Source organism: Babylonia areolata, chromosome 3 (genome assembly GCF_041734735.1).
Source record: "Babylonia areolata isolate BAREFJ2019XMU chromosome 3, ASM4173473v1, whole genome shotgun sequence".
NCBI classification, from domain to species: Eukaryota; Metazoa; Mollusca; class Gastropoda; order Neogastropoda; family Buccinidae; genus Babylonia; species Babylonia areolata.
The window spans coordinates 2,040,001-2,054,018 of record NC_134878.1 but is presented as its reverse complement, the minus strand read 5'-3'; positions in this window follow the sequence as shown (position 1 = coordinate 2,054,018).

The following is a 14,018-nucleotide window of genomic DNA, read 5'->3' as shown; positions in this document are numbered from 1 at the left end:
GACATGTAGGCAGAGTGAAATGTGTGGGTTAACCCTCTGACCCAAAGTACTGGACATGTAGGCAGAGTGAAATATGTGGGTTAACCCTCTGACCCAAAGTTCTGGACATGTAGACAGAGTGAAACATGTGGTTAACCCTCTGACCCAAAGTACTGGACATGTAGACAGAGTGAAATATGTGGGTGACCCTCTGACCCAAAGTACTGGACATGTAGACAGAGTGAAACATTTGGGTTAACCCTCTGACCCAAAGTACTGGACATGTAGACAGAGTGAAACATGTGGGTGACCCTCTGACCCAAAGTACTGGACATGTAGACAGAGTGAAACATGTGGGTTAACCCTCTGACCCAAAGTACTGGACATGTAGGCAGAGTGAAACATGTGGGTTAACCCTCTGACCCAAAGTACTGGACATGTAGACAGAGTGAAACATGTGGGTTAACCCTCTGACCCAAAGTTCTGGACATGTAGACAGAGTGAAACATGTGGTTAACCCTCTGACCCAAAGTACTGGACATGTAGACAGAGTGAAACATGTGGGTTAACCCCCTCTGACCCAAAGTACTGGACATGCAGGCAGAGTGAAACATGTGGGTGACCCTCTGACCCAAAGTACTGGACATGTAGACAGAGTGAAACATGTGGGTTAACCCTCTGACCCAAAGTACTGGACATGTAGACAGAGTGAAACATGTGGGTTAACCCTCTGACCCAAAGTACTGGACATAACGAACACCGCTCGTGACTCTGGTGTGAGCTGTGCACAAACAGAAGTGGAGAGAGTTGGATGTTGAAAGGGAAGTGGTGAAATACTGAACTGGATATGGGGAAAGTGGCTTGACCGTGCTATTGTGATGTGTGTATGCGTGTGGTGTGTGCGCGCGCGAGCGCGCGTGTATGTGTATGCGTGCGTACTGAGTTCTTAATGGCTAATTAATTTGTCTTTCATGAATTTCATGTTAGAGACAAGACCAAAACAATCCTACATTTTTCTAAAAGTATTTGCTTTTTGGATTATTTGATGAGGATACAAATAAATGATATATTACTCATGGTGAATCAAAAATGTTTAGATCAGTGTGTGTGTGCGCGCGCGTGTGTGTGTGTCTGGATGGGAGGAGAGATTGGGGGGAGAGAGGGAAAAAGTGAGGCAGAAAGACAGACTCAGATGAAAACTTAAGACAAAGACAGGGGGAATTCAGAGATAGGAAGAGGAGAGAGAGAGAGAGAGAGATGAGCGTGTGTGTGTGTGTGTGTGTGTGTGTGTGCGTGCGCAGGTGCGTTCGTGCGCGCGCGTGTGTGTGTGTATGTGTGTGTGTCCTTCCCTCTACCCTCCCTCTGTATTTCTCCCATAAAAGCAGAGTGAAGAGTTGGTTACCCCTGGTCTGTATTATCCAGACGGAAGGAGAAAAATCACATTGAGTGGATGCCACAGTTCGGCGTATTCAGCTGTGCGTTTCTCTGGCAGATGACATTGCAAAGTCCAAAGACGATTTGCGGGAGAGTGTCCGAAGGGTATTATCGTATTGGCCGTGGTGAGAACATGAGGGGGGATTAATGGGGGATTTGGGAGTATGGGATGGGATGGTATCCGGCCTTATGCGTGCCCCGGATGTTGATTCATCATACATAAACGAGGCAGCGAGAAATCGGCTGGGTTTGATTTCCTGTGTCTGTCTGTGTGGTTGGCATGCTGACTGGCTGGCTGGCTCTGTGTGTGTGTGTGTGTGTGTGTGTGTGTGTGTGTGTGTATGTTCTCTAGCTTTCTCCCTATGATGATATGATATAGACACAGCACCTACCCTCTGTGAGAGACCAAGCTGTAAGCGCTTCACAAACACTGACTCATTCGCACAACAAGCTGCCTACCTGGGTAGAGCCGAATGACAGCAGCAATTTGACGCTCAGTTTTCGTTTCCCGTGTCACTTTACCAGGTTTCAGTCACGCACAAATGCACACTCATACAGACATGTAACATTTTACGAATATTACCCTTTTGCTTATGTACCCCCGCTATGTAGGCAGCCAGACTTTTTCGGGGGGCGGGGGTGCATGCTGGGTATGTTCTTGGTTCCAAAATTCACCGAACGTTGACAATGGATTACAGGATCCCCAACGTGCGTATTTGATGATCTGCGTGTGTATACGCACGAAGGAGGTTCAGGCACTAGCAGGTCTGCGCATAATTTTTATGTTGACCTGGAAGATCGGAAAAAATCTTCACACTTTACCTACCAAGCGCCGTTACTGAACTCTGTCCTCGTCTCTCTCTCTCTCTCTCTCTCTCTCTCTCTCTCTCTCTCTCTCTCTCCTGTCTGTTTCTGTCTGTCTCTGTCTCTCTTTCTGTCTCTCCCTCTCTCCGTCCATCCCTCTCCTTCCCTCCCTCTCCCTCCCTCTGTCCCTCCCTCCCCCTCTTTCCCTCTGTCTCTCCCTCTCCCTCTTTCCCTCCCTCTCCCTTTCGTTTTGGATAATTAAGTCTTGTGTCGCGCGCTGGGATGTTGTAGGTATTTTTACAGACTTATAAATCACCCTTTTTTATCCGCCTAAAAAGAACCCACGTCGTTTTTTACGTCGTTACCTGGCTTGATGTACTACTTTTTCGGGGTTTTTTTCTTCTGTCAGGAGCGGGTTTTTTCTCTTTTTGAACACTGGGAGCTGAGATTTTGTCTTGGTTTGTTTTTGTTTGCATTTGCTTTTCATTATTTCCTTTTTTTTCTTTTCTTGTTTTGTTTTTGAGATAGCCGCTCACCTGGGGATGGGGGGAGGGGGGGTCTGTATTCTGACTCGGTCTGAGTGGCATCATTTCACTGATGTTTCCCATCTGGTGAGTCCTTCTGTCTTGTGAAGCGTCTTGGCTTTTTTTTTTTTTTAATTGACAGTTCATATCAAATGTTAATATGTTTAAAACAAGCTTTGAACATGGACGACGATATAATTAGTTTATTGGGGAAAAAAACCCGTTAGTGACAGCTTGATAATTCTGAGTCTAGGTTTGCTACTCATCAACGGATATATTTTTTTCTTTACGATAACGCTTAAGAAGAGCAAAAGTTTGCTACACACACACACACACACACACACACACACACACACACACACACACACACACACACACACACACACACACACACACACACACACACACACACACACACATATATATATATATATATATATATATATATATATATATATATATATATATATATATATTAAATAGTTTTTATATTACAAATTGTAAATGGTGCTGTGTTCAACAAGACGACCATTTTCCAACTAAATGTATTCTCCACTGGTTAACAAACAGTAAGGAGTTCTAACTCTCTCCATTCACAAGGTAAACAACTTCAAGTCAGTGCTGCTTCATCTATCGATTCAGCTAGCACACAGGTAAATAAAAGGTATATTGGAACAAACCCAGACACTTCATCGAAAAAGGAAGCGCCGGGCGTGTCCTTATACCAATCATTTGATATGTACACACAGCAGCAAAGACAGAAGAAATGTGCAAACACAAATTAGCTTTTATTCAAGACTGGCATAGCCTCTTTAATCCTGAACAATTTCCAGTTATTCTCCACTGGATTTTGAGAAATGTGTTTATTTATATGTTCGGCCACGCTGGCTACTAACTTGCTGAAAACGGTCCTGTTTCCCAAACTGATAGACAAAAAGTGTAAGTTTCGTAATGTGTTGAGAAAAAAACCCAGACAACCTTTTAAGAGAAGATATCGGAGAGAGTTACTGTGAACGTCAGTGTCAGTGGAGAAGAAAGAGAAACACCCATAGGTGCTGGGGAGGACCCAGAGAAGCACTGTCTCCACCCGCCCTTGGAACAATCCTGCACCACCCTTGGAGGCCTGCGCTGTGTTCACGATGGGTGCAGGCACGCACAGGACACTCCATTAAGAATTCAAGGGACATAACTGCTCCCGAACAGAGGCAAAAGAGACCACAGGATGCAACTCGCGACAGCCTTAAAAGTAGTATCCCCATGGGTGTACCAGCCAGTATTTCATGACTGCAGAGCCCACCGGCAAAAGACACCACCCTCCAGCTGCTGAGCACACCCCACAGACCAAACCGCCCCTGCCCGCAGACAGATGAAGACAGTGCCACTCCAGACACAGCCATACGGTCTTATGTGCCCTCAAGAGAGAATCCCAAGTTGTAGTCTTTCCCACTGTCAACAGGACTTTCCCTGTGTAAGTTTCGTAATGTGTTGGAAAAAAAAAAGACAAGAGAAGATATGGGAGAAAGTTACCGTGAACGTCAGCGTCAGTGTCAATACTTTTGGGTGGTAATATCCCAGATCGGTTTGAAATTTAGTTTTTGTCATTGTCCTGTTCACAATCGTGTTTTTGTTGGCCTCGTTGTATGAGCCGAAGATCTGGAGAATGAGATATTGTTCCTGTTCTCTCTTTATTTTTTTCTATCTGTCCACATTTTTCTTCCACACCCACACCCCCTCACACACCCCTTTCTTTCTTTCTTTCATCTTGTTGATATGATTCAATCAAATAGACAGTTGTGGAGGCATTCATACTGGTTGTTGCTCATGTCTTCACAGGAAGCAACGGCCGATGGATAAGTCATTCACATGATTCCGTGTCAGGGTACATGCACTTTTTCTCACATCCATTCACTCCCATCGATGTGCGTGAATGCGTGCGTGCGAGCGAGAGTCTGTATGTGTGTGTGTGTGTGTGTGTGTGTGTGTGTGTGTGTGTGTGTGTGTGTGTGTGTGTGCTTGTCTGTCAGTCAGTATATCTGTGTGTCTATGTGTGTGTGTGTGTGTGTATTTGGATGGAGGTATGGCGGGAGGGGCAGGACCAACGTGTTTGTGGATACAACTGTTCAGTGTATATTGGAGACTTGTGCCCCCCGTTGTCACATGTGTATGAGTGCACTTGTACCACATCGTGCAGTCACAGTCACTTGTACCACATCGTGCAGTCACAGTCACTTGTACCACATCGTGCAGTCACAGTCACTTGTACCACATCGTGCAGTCAGTCACTTGTACCACATCGTGCAGTCACTTGTACCACATCGTGCAGTCACAGTCACTTGTACCACATCGTGCAGTCAGTCACTTGTACCACATCGTGCAGTCAGTCACTTGTACCACATCGTGCAGTCACTTGTACCACATCGTGCAGTCACAGTCACTTGTACCACATCGTGCAGTCAGTCACTTGTACCACATCGTGCACGTCACTTGTACCACATCGTGCAGTCACAGTCACTTGTACCACATCGTGCAGTCACAGTCACTTGTACCACATCGTGCAGTCAGTCACTTGTACCACATCGTGCAGTCACAGTCACTTGTACCACATCGTGCAGTCACAGTCACTTGTACCACATCGTGCAGTCAGTCACTTGTACCACATCGTGCAGTCACTTTACCACATCGTGCAGTCAGCCACTTGTACCACATCGTGCAGTCACTTGTACCACATCGTGCAGTCACAGTCACTTGTACCACATCGTGCAGTCACAGTCACTTGTACCACATCGTGCTGTCAGTCACTTGTACCACATCGTGCAGTCAGTCACTTGTACCACATCGTGCAGTCACTTGTACCACATCGTGCAGTCACAGTCACTTGTACCACATCGTGCAGTCACAGTCACTTGTACCACATCGTGCAGTCAGTCACTTGTACCACATCGTGCAGTCACTTGTACCACATCGTGCAGTCAGTCACTTGTACCACATCGTGCAGTCAGTCACTTGTACCACATCGTGCAGTCACAGTCACTTGTACCACATTGTGCAGTCACAGTCAATTGTACCACATCATGCAGTCACAGTCACTTGTACCACATCGTGCAGTCAGTCACTTGTACCACATCGTGCAGTCACAGTCACTTGTACCACATTGTGCAGTCACAGTCAATTGTACCACATCATGCAGTCACAGTCACTTGTACCACATTGTGCAGTCAGTCACTTGTACCACATCGTGCAGTCAGTCACTTGTACCACATCGTGCAGTCAGTCACTTGTACCACATCGTGCAGTCACAGTCACTTGTATCACATCGTGCAGTCACTTGTACCACATTGTGCAGTCAGTCACTTGTGCCACATCGTGCAGTCACAGTCACTTGTACCACATCGTGCAGTCACTTGTACTACATCGTGCAGTCAGTCACTTGTACCACATCGTGCAGTCAGTCACTTGTACCACATCGTGCAGTCACTTGTACCACATCGTGCAGTCACTTGTACCACATCGTGCAGTCAGTCAGTCACTTGTACCACATCGTGCAGTCACTTGTACTACATCGTGCAGTCAGTCACTTGTACCACATCGTGCAGTCACTTGTACCACATCGTGCAGTCACTTGTACCACATCGTGCAGTCACTTGTACCACATCGTGCAGTCAGTCAGTCACTGTAGCACATCGTGCAGTCACTTGTACCACATCGTGCAGTCAGTCAGTCACTGTAGCACATCGTGCAGTCACTTGTACCACATCGTGCAGTCGGTCACTTGTACCACATCGTGCAGTCGACACTTGTACCACATCGTGCAGTCACTTGGAGCACAGAGGTGCAGGTCACTTGAACCAATCGTGCAGTCACTTGTACCACATCGTTGCAGTCAGTCAGTCTTGTAGCAACATCGTGCAGTCACTGTGGACCACATCGTGCAGTCAGCTTGTCACGTAGCACTTCGTGCTGTCACTTGTACCACATCGTGCAGTCGGTCACTTGTACCACATCGTGCAGTCAGTCACTTGTACCACATCGTGCAGTCACAGTCAGCTAAGGTATTGCAGGTGGCGGGGGGGGGGGGGGGAAGGGGAGAATGGGAACGAAAGAGAGGGAGAGAGAGGCAGACAGACAGATACAGAGAGACAGAGACCGACAGAGAGACAGAGACAGACAGTGAGAGAACAGTACCAGGATGTAAGAGGTGGGGTCATCAAGGGATAATGGATTGTAAAAAAAAATCAATTCATTTAATATCCCCCACCCCCACCCCCTCGCCCCCATCCCCATTTTCTGACGAGGGCAGGAGAAAGAATGGCGGATGAAGGGAGTGGGGGAGAGAGGGGGGGGGGAGACAGAGAGCTAGAGACCTGTCATCCTCAAAAAAAAATGTCAGAAGTAAGGTGGAAGGAAACTCCACTCCAAAGTTTTGAACAAGGAAAAGTTAGGACGGCACAAAAAAGGGGGACAGAAAAGTAAAAGAAAAGAAAGGAATAAAAAAAAAACCCGAATAAAGTAAATAAGTAAGAAAGAAACAACGGGTAAGAAAGGAAAGCCAAAAGAGACAAAAGAATGATAGTAGAGAGCACGAAAGAGAAAGAGAGGGTGGGAGAGAGAAGGGGAGAGAGAGGGGGGGAGGGAGAGAGAGGGGGGAGGGAGAGGGGAAGGCAGACAGAGACAGAGGGAGAGGGAGGGAGAGAAAGAGAGAGGGTGGAGGGAGACAGAGAGGGGGGGGAGAGAGGGCGGCGAGGGAAAGAGAGAGGGAGAAAGAGGGGAAGGGAGACAGAGACAGAGGGAGAGGGAGGGAGGGAGAGAGGGAGAGAAAGAGAGAGGGTGGAGGGAGACAGAGAGAGGGGGGAGGGAGGGGGATGGAGAGAGAGGGGGGAGGGAGAGAGGGCGGGGAGGGAGAGAGAGAGGGAGAAAGAGGGGAAGGGAGACAGACAGAGGGAGAGGGAGGGAGGGGGAGAGGGAGAGAAAGAGAGAGGGTGGAGGGAGACAGAGAGAGGGGGGAGGGAGGGAGAGGCAGAGAGGGAGGGAGGGAGAGAAAGAGAGGGTGGAGGGAGACAGAGAGAGGGGGGGGAGGGAGGGAGAGGCAGAGAGGGAGGGTGGCAGGGAGAGAGAGAGAGAGTCATCGTAGAAAAAGAAGAAACCAAGAGACGAAAAAAGCCCCGGGTTTCCGCGCGGCCCCCTGATGGAAACGAGGCCACGGAGCGAGGGCCGATAATCATGGGGTCCATAATTGGCACTGACAGGACTTATTTTCCCAACCACGTTATATCGCAAGCTGCCGCGGCCATCTCCAAGCAGAATTCTATTTCTCACACAATCCCCCAAGTATGACGATGGGCAGAAAGAGAAGGAAGGGTGGGGGGCGGGGGGCGGGGCGGGGGGCGGGAGTTTGGGGGGTGGGGTTCGCGGGTTAGCACCGATATGGAGCTTCCTCCAAGAAGAGTTTGAGAGAAAAATGACACAGAGAGAGAGAGAGAGAGAGAGAGAGAGAGAGAGAGAGAGAGATGAGGATGGAGTGAGGGGGGGAGAGGGGGAGGAGTAGAATGCAGAGGAAAGGAAGGAGAGAGAGAAAGAACTGGACACAGAGGAGGAGGGAGGGATAGGGAGGGGGTGTGGTGGCTTGGAGGTGGTGATAAGAGCTGTGTGGAGGGGTGGAAAGAGGGAGATGTGTGGTGGGAGAGGTGAGGGGGAGGGAGAGAGAGAGAGAGGGTGGATTGGAAAGTAGGGTGGGGGGTGGAGACGGAGTGAAGAATGCTCGAACCATTTTTGTTCTGAATGGATAGCCATACAGATGGGCAGGGCTGGGGGACGGGGGGATCGGGGGATGCAGGCAGGGTGAGGAAGAGATCCAACATCTTTTTTTGTTGTCCTGCAGAGAAGGGGCAGAGGGGAGGGATGTAGAGACACTGTTACACTGCACTTACACAGGCACACGCACACGCGCAAGCACAAGCTCAAATATATACATTCACACGTTCGCACACACACACACGCTGACAAACACACACACACACACACACACACACACACACACACACACACACACACACACTTGTGCGCACGCGCACGCACACGCACGTGCGCACACACTCATAGAAAAGGAAACTGGTTTTAGCAGGGTAACGAAATAAGGACAACAACGTCAGTGCTTTTCCTGCTTTCTTTGGTCAGCCCTGAGAGAAAGGAAGAACAGAAAACCAAGAAAAAACGAGATATAACAAGAGACAGACACAGACACAGACAGACAGACAGACAAACACAAACACACACACACACACACACACACACACACACACACACACACACACACACAGACACACACACACACACACACACACACACACACACACACACACACACACAGAGAGAGAGACAAACACACAGACAGACAAACACACACACACACACACACACACACACAAACACACACGCGCGCGCGCGCGCGCAGAGAGAGAGAGGAAAAGAAGTATATACGTAACCGGACAGACAGTACAATTGCACGGGACTGCTCCGAAACCAAAATCCGTTGGTTTTCAGTTTTTCAGTTTCAGTTTCTCACTCAGGCGTCACTGCGTTCCGACAAATCCATATACGCCACACCACATCTGCTGAGCTATACCTGACAGCGACATATCCCAACGCGCTCGTCAGGCCTTGACTGCATGCATATATATGTCTGCACTGATCAGAACGGATTTCTTCCAGAGAAATTTGCCAGAGGACAATATTTCTGTTACCAAGGGTTCTATTTCAGTGCGCGAAATGCGTGCTGCACACGGTATTTTGGTTTGTCGTCTCTTCCGAAAGACAAGACAAGTTTTGATTTTCCAGTCAACCATGATACAAAGGGCGGGACAGCGGGATTCGAACCCAGACCCTCACAGACACTGTATTGACAGGTAAGAGTCTTAACCATTCTGCCACCTTGCTCCTGGCCACTGGCACTGTGGCTACGGGAAGGAGTGTGTGTGTGGTCAGTAATGTCCACTGTACAGTGTGTGTGGTCAGTACTGTCCACTGTGCAGTGTGTGTGGTCAGTACTGTCCACTGTACAGTGTGTGTGGTCAGTACTGTCCACTGTACAGCAGTGTGTGTGGTCAGTCCTGTCCATTGTACAGTGTGTGTGGTCAGTACTGTCCACTGTGCAGCAGTGTGTGTGGTCAGTCCTGTCCACTGTACAGTGTGTGTGGTCAGTACTGTCCACTGTGCAGTGTGTGTGGTCAGTACTGTCCACTGTGCAGCAGTGTGTGTGGTCAGTACTGTCCACTGTGCAGTGTGTGTGGTCAGTACTGTCCACTGTGCAGCAGTGTGTGTGGTCAGTACTGTCCACTGTACAGTGTGTGTGGTCAGTACTGTCCACTGTACAGTGTGTGTGGTCAGTACTGTCCACTGTACAGTGTGTGTGGTCAGTACTGTCCACTGTACAGTGTGTGTGGTCAGTACTGTCCACTGTACAGTGTGTGTGGTCAGTACTATCCACTGTGCAGCAGTGTGTGTGGTCAGTACTGTCCACTGTGCAGCAGTGTGTGTGGTCAGTACTGTCCACTGTACAGCAGTGTGTGTGGTCAGTACTGTCCACTGTGCAGCAGTGTGTGTGGTCAGTACTGTCCACTGTGCAGCAGTGTGTGTGGTCAGTACTGTCCACTGTGCAGCAGTGTGTGTGGTCAGTACTGTCCACTGTACAGTGTGTGTGGACAGTACTGTCCACTGTGCAGCAGTGTGTGTGGTCAGTACTGTCCACTGTACAGTGTGTGTGGTCAGTACTGTCCACTGTGCAGCAGTGTGTGTGGTCAGTACTGTCCACTGTACAGTGTGTGTGGTCAGTACTGTCCACTGTGCAGTGTGTGTGGTCAGTACTGTCCACTGTGCAGTGTGTGTGGTCAGTACTGTCCACTGTGCAGCAGTGTGTGTGGTCAGTACTGTCCACTGTACAGTGTGTGTGGTCAGTACTGTCCACTGTACAGTGTGTGTGGTCAGTATTGTCCACTGTGCAGCAGTGTGTGTGGTCAGTACTGTCCACTGTGCAGCAGTGTGTGTGGTCAGTACTGTCCACTGTACAGTGTGTGTGGTCAGTACTGTCCACTGTACAGTGTGTGTGGTCAGTACTGTCCACTGTACAGTGTGTGTGGTCAGTACTGTCCACTGTGCAGTGTGTGTGGTCAGTACTGTCCACTGTGCAGTGTGTGTGGTCAGTACTGTCCACTGTGCAGCAGTGTGTGTGGTCAGTATTGTCCACTGTACAGTGTGTGTGGTCAGTACTGTCCACTGTACAGTGTGTGTGGTCAGTACTGTCCACTGTACAGTGTGTGTGGTCAGTACTGTCCACTATACAGCAGTGTGTGTGGTCAGTACTGTCCACTGTGCAGCAGTGTGTGTGGTCAGTAATGTCCACTGTACAGCAGTGTGTGTGGTCAGTCCTGTCCACTGTACAGCAGTGTGTGTGGTCAGTATTGTCCACTGTACAGCAGTGTGTGTGGTCAGTCCTGTCCACTGTACAGCAGTGTGTGTGGTCAGTCCTGTCCACTGTACAGCAGTGTGTGTGGTCAGTACTGTCCACTGTACAGTGTGTGTGGTCAGTATTGTCCACTGTGCAGCAGTGTGTGTGGTCAGTCCTGTCCACTGTACAGCAGTGTGTGTGGTCAGTATTGTCCACTGTACAGTGTGTGTGGTCAGTATTGTCCACTGTGCAGTGTGTGTGTGGTCAGTACTGTCCACTGTGCAGTGTGTGTGGTCAGTACTGTCCACTGTGCAGTGTGTGTGGTCAGTCCTGTCCATTGTACAGTGTGTGTGGTCAGTATTGTCCACTGTGCAGCAGTGTGTGTGGTCAGTACTGTCCACTGTGCAGTGTGTGTGGTCAGTACTGTCCACTGTGCAGCAGTGTGTGTGGTCAGTACTGTCCACTGTGCAGTGTGTGTGGTCAGTATTGTCCACTGTACAGCAGTGTGTGTGGTCAGTACTGTCCACTGTACAGCAGTGTGTGTGGTCAGTCCTGTCCACTGTGCAGCAGTGTGTGTGTGGTCAGTCCTGTCCACTGTGCAGCAGTGTGTGTGTGGTCAGTCCTGTCCACTGTGCAGCAGTGTGTGTGTGGTCAGTCCTGTCCACTGGCCAGAAAGGAAGCGAGAGGTGGAGTGGATTGAGTGTTGTCCCAGCATGTTCACTGCCATGTCGGTCTTCAGTGTGACTCACAACGCTACCTCCTTCAGACTCATCACTCCTTCAAACTCATCACTCCATTCTTTTTTTTTTCTCCTCGCCTCTCCCTTCTCCAGTTCTGGAGGCATGCACGCTCTTTTTTTTCAGTGTGTGTGTGTGTGTGTGTGTGTGTGTGTGTGTGTGTGTGTGTGTTTCTCTTCCCAGTCAGTCCTATAATTCCCTCCCTCTATTTTCCTTCTCTCTCTCTTCTCTCTCTCTCTCTCTGCCTCGCAGCATACACCTGCACGCACGCATGCGCACCCAAACACATTGACTCGCTCGCATAAATCCAGTCCATTCTGTCCCTCCCTACACTTTTCCTCACTTTCTTCCACCCCCCCCCCCCCCCCACCCCCCCTCTCTCTCTCTCTGTCTATGTGTGTGGGTGTCTCTCTGTCTGTCACACACACACACACACACACACACACACACACACACACACACACCGCTCTCCGCTCCCTTCCTCTCAACTCCTGCATCCCCCATGTCCACCCCTCCACTCTCCCTTCGATCAGCCCCCCCCCCCCCCCCACCGCACCCCTCCTCCCCCCAACCCCCCCGACCCCCCACCTCTTCTCCTGACCCCCATCCCACCCCCACCCCCACCCCAAAATCCCTCCTCTCCTCTTCCTTTCTGTCCGTTGTGGGGGCCTTCAGGCCTTAGGAACCCTGAGGGTGTATGCGCATCCTCAGCAAATCAACTTAGCCCCCGTCGATGCATCTGCGATGCCGTGTCACAACAAAGCGCCGATAACTGGCCTCATTTCCGCAGTCTTGGAGCCCCGCGCGAGTGACCGGCCTTGGCAATGAAGAGCTGTCCCCCTTCCCCCTTCTCCTGGATGGACTGAACGGGGAAAGGGGAGTGAGGGTGGGGGAGGGAGAGAAAGGAGAGGAGGGGATGGGGGCAGGACTACTACGTTTGTTTCGGTTTGTTGACTTGTAGATGTGTGCAATTATTGTGCTTGGAGGGAGAGGTGGGGTGGGGGAGGTACAGTGGGGGTGAGGGTGGGGGCAGAAGGAGGGTGTTGGTTGGTTAGTTTGTTGAAACTGATTGTGTGTGTGTGTGTGTGTGTGTGTGTGTGTGTGTGTGTGTGTGTGTTGATTTGCGTTGTTTTGAGGTAGTTGATTTTGTTTTTGTTTGTTGTTGGGGGTGTACTTTGGGGGGTATGGGTGGGGGCGTGGCGGAAGGGAAGAATGAGGTTACTGAAGGTGTGGAGGTGAGGGTTTCTACCATAGGTCGTCAAAGATGATCAGATTTTTAAACTACATGTGTTTATGTGTTCGGATACGTATAGTGCGTGTTTGTTGAAACTGATTGTGATTGTGTGTGTGTGTTTGTGTTTGTGTGTGTCTGTGTCTGTCTGTCTGTCTGTGTCTGTGTCTGTGTCTCAGTCTGTGTCTGTGTCTTTTAACACGAAACAGAATCTGCTGAAACGTTTCTTCAGTATCTGTATCCCCCTTGTCATTGATCGGGCGATGTATACTGGCTGTGTTATTTGTCACTGATCGGGCGATGTATACTGGTTGTGTTATTTGTCACTGATCGATCGATCTATACTGGTTGTGTTATTTGTCACTGATCGAGTGATGTATACTGGTTGTGTTATTTGTCACTGATCGAGCGATGTATACTGGTTGTGTTATTTGTCACTGATCGGGCGATGTATACTGGTTGTGTTATTTGTCACTGATCGATCGATCTATACTGGTTGTGTTATTTGTCACTGATCGAGCGATGTATACTGGTTGTGTTATTTGTCACTGATCGAGCGATGTATACTGGTTGTGTTATTTGTCACTGATCGAGCGATCTATACTGGTTGTGTTATTTGTCATTGATCGAGTGATGTATACTGGTTGTGTTATTTGTCATTGATCGAGTGATGCATACTGGTTGTGTTATTTGTCATTGATCGAGTGATGTATACTGGCTGTGTTATTTGTCACTGATCGGGCGATGTATACTGGTTGTGTTATTTGTCACTGATCGATCGATCTATACTGGTTGTGTTATTTGTCATTGATCGAGTGATGCATACTGGTTGTGTTATTTGTCATTGATCGAGCGATGTGTACTGGTTGTGT